Source organism: Crinia signifera, chromosome 4 (assembly GCF_055691185.1).
Source record: "Crinia signifera chromosome 4, ASM5569118v1, whole genome shotgun sequence".
Lineage (NCBI taxonomy): Eukaryota > Metazoa > Chordata > Amphibia > Anura > Myobatrachidae > Crinia > Crinia signifera.
Window position 1 is genome coordinate 234,049,290 of NC_139220.1, and position 4,081 is coordinate 234,053,370.

Consider the following 4,081-nt stretch of genomic DNA (forward strand, 5'->3'; position numbering starts at 1 on the left):
GAAATTATGTTTGGACATTTGGGTACTTATGTATTATCTGGGCTCCCATGTTAAATGCACCCCATTTTTTCATACCCCTACTATCCAACTACGCATGGAGTTGATTTTATATAGTGTGGCGAGTGCAGCGAGCCACCGTGCCCGAAGCGTAGCGAGGGGACGCGGTCTCATAAGAAAAACGGGAGCCCAGATATTACATAAGTACCGACATTTGCAATGCTACAGAAATAGAATAGCTGGCATAAAGGTGTCAATTAGCAATGCACAAATGTAATTAATAGTGCAATAATAACTATGCTCCGAACTACTTACAAGAGCTTTGTTTTGTGAATGTGAGCAATTTATGCAACACAACTGAGAATCTAATGCTGCATGCCAGTGCTCTACAGTTTTATACAGACCATGAGGTCAGAGGTTTTGAGGTTAATGTGGTGTTCAGGACATGCCTGTCAATGCTGTAATGTGCTCAGAGAGGCCACCATGGTTCTCACGTTTGCAGTTGGAAATAAGATGCCTTAGGTTCTATTACTCATTGAAGTATCAGATGTCTGGGTGCAATATATTACCGTGACAGTGAGGAGACTGTTGCTGTCTGTTAAAATAGTGCCTTTAACATATCACTATAATGCACAGATCCCATCACATTGCCATTTGGTTGTGTCATGGTTTGTGTGACATAGCTGGATATATGAACTGTGTTTCACATCACATAACCTCATCATTTTCACAGGAACATTACTAGTCTGCTCTTATGAGACCCTGAGCTATATTTACTAAACTGCAAATTTTCAAAGACACCAATTCTCAGTGGCTATGACTGCAGCATTTAAAACAGCTCTAGTAATACATGCTAAATCAGGCTTATTTGACATTTATTGCTGTTGTCCTCTTAAACCAAGCTGGCAAAGCTGACAAAAATTGGCGACTTTGAAAATCCAGCAGGGATGGTGTAATGTTTAGCATTACTGGCTCACAGCGACGAGATTATGGGTTCAATTTTCGCCGTGGCCCTAACTGTGCAGAGTTTGTATATTCTCCCCCTTCTTGCGTGGGTTCTCAAAAATATACTGGTCGGTTAATTGGCTGCCAACAAAATTAACCCTAGAATGAATGTGTACATGTGGTAGAGAGTATAGTTTGTAAGCTCCACTGGGGCAGGGACTGATGTGAATGTTTAAATATTCTCTGTAAAGTGCTGCGGAATATGTGTGCGCTGTATAAATAACTGGTAAAAAATCCCACTGTTTAGATCAGTGATTTTGAACCTTTTTAAACTCGTGGCACACTAAACAAGATTTTAAAATTGCCAAGGCACACCATCAGTTTTTTAATCAAATATAATACATATAATAACAAATATCAACATAGATTTAATATATGTTGATATTTCTTATTATTTCTCTTAAAATTAGTAGAAATAGCAGTGCCAGTTACACATGATAATGACCCCCAGCAGCACCAGCTGCACATGATATGCCCCCCAGCAGCATCAGCAGCACATGATATGCCCCACAGCAGCGCCAGCTGCTCATGATTTGCCCCCCAGCAGTGCCAGCTGCACATGATTTGCCCCCCCACCCCCACAGTGCCAGGTACATAAATACCCCTACAGTGCTAGATACACATGTCTCCAGAGTGCCAGAAATGCCGCCACAGTACCTGTGCCGCCAATGAGGGAGGGGGAGTGCGGTGGGCCACGGGCAGACTAAAGCTGAACTACTCCGTGCACAATATGCAAGCTGTGCGGCACCGTCATCTGACATCAGCCACCGCACAGGAGGCACAGAGCAGTTTAGCAGGCTGGCTCCAGACACCAATATGGCAGCACCAGTATGCGGCGCCCATTAAGGGTGGCACCCTAAGCAACCACTCAATTCGAACATGCCTGGAGCCGGCCCTGGCTGCAGGTCTGCCAGCCAGATGGCGGCACACCTAGCAACTAGTCGGACACACCAATTGAAAAAGGCTGGTTTAGAGAATATATTTCCCTGCATCTTTCACCGTCTACAGTAGCTGTTATGGGTTCTTTTACGAAATGGCAGCTTTTAAAAGACAATAACTATTGTCTTTTTCATGCCTGCATCATTTAAAACAGCAATATTATTGACACACACTATTTTGTATTCCTGTTTTAAATCTGTGAGCAAAGATGCAGATAATCGGTTAAGTAAATTTAACCCATGGTGTATAGTTTCCCAACTGCCTCCAACACGGTGTCTCGTGACATGCACCAGTTAGGAAATGTCACCTAAATTTTATGTGACAGGCTATTTGCAGCCCATATGTGTAAATGTGCTATAGGATTACCAGTTTAAACAGACAGTTAGCCGCAAAAAAATTTGGATACTACACATGACACCTTGAAATCAATGTAGTCACTAAGAATATGCAATAAATGGGATTATGTACATGTTCTGCAGCAAATAACGTACCAACAATTATGTGCTTAGAATGTCACAGTAATAAAGCAGGAGAATGCTCCAGAAAGATTGCTCCGCACCCGGCGATGTGTCAGCGATCTGTCAGGGCCAGTGTTCTCCGGTGAGAACACTGGTCCTGACTCCTGACTGATTGATATCCAGAATGCTGGATATTAATCGTCGGGTGATAGCGTTGCGCTGGGCCGCTACACAAGGAGCGATGTAGGGGTATTTTCAGATGGCCCCTACACAAGGAGCGATGTAGGGGTATTTTCAGATGGCCCCTACACAAGGAGCTATGTAGGGGTATTTTCAGATGGCCCCTACACAAGGAGCGATGTAGGGGTATTTTCTAAGCGATCTAGTGAGATCACTTAGAAAATGCCCCTAAATCGCTAAGTGTGTCAGCCCCAATACAGCTTACTCAAGGAGATTGCAAGACAACAATATAAATGTGAGCAAAGAAAAATAGAAGCACAGGATATGTAGTGATAAAAGAAATATCATCAAAACAATTACCATGTTCCCAATAAAAATAAAGTTATTTATTACTCTACATTAACACATATTTCAGTTATACAGAATACAGTAGGAGTGAGAAGGAAATTGCTAACCGTAATATAAAGTACAGACTTTAAATCATTATGCATAAACACAATAAAGGAACTGGAAGAGTTTCTTTGCTCAGTTTCAGCATAATAAGATAAAGATATAGTTGTCTGTCAATGTCTCATATGTAATGTAATGACTCTGAGCAGTCTTTTACAGAACACTAAGCTTCTGCATTAAAGAGGAAGTTGGGCTTTGGATGTTATGTACTCCTGTTTGCAGAGCGCACTGGTAATGCTCCACAGCTGGGTGTACACAAATGCATATGATGCACAGTTGTACACATTTCATTGTCACTGTGCCTGCAATCAAGGAAGGCGGAATCCTGACATTGCTGGAGATCAGTGACATAACAATAGCCCCGCAGACCCCGCAGACCCCGCGGGGGAGGCGTTAAGGTGTGGGCACTGGTGGGGGTCTGTGGGGCTATTGTTACCCGCTGCCGTCTGCCCCTGCCACCGGCGCTTCTGTCTGTGGGTCCCGGCTCTCCCAGCTCCTGCTGCTAATAAAAAAATGTGACACTCAGAAAATGGCTTCCCCATAATGCAGACAGTTTTTGAGGATACTAGAGGAGGCGGCAGCCGGGAGAGCTGGGACCCACAGACAGAAGCGCCAGCGGCAGGAGGTACCTGCTAGAGATACCGATGCCGGAGTCTAGACAGCTGACATCCTGAACAAGTTTTGGTTAGGTTAGACACAGGGGTTAGGAGGGAGAAGCATATAGTGAATTTCCCATGAGGCATGTGCCCAGGGGCAGGACTTGAGGGGGGCAGCACTTGGATGCATGTTTCATTACCGCTGGCCCAAAATTGTCAGTAACTACAAAATATTACTACTCTAACATACTATTACACAATCTTGAGTGGAGTATGAAGAACTAAGAGATGGACAGGCTCCCCTGTAAGTATCAGTGGCAAATGCAGGATTTTTAGAGGGGGGTTTCCAAATGTAATCCAAAATCTCCCACTCTACAGCACATTGGAGTAAGTGCTGGAGTCTGGGGGAGCGGTAACAGTCCTGAAAATTGGTATATTTACACACTGGATACTGTA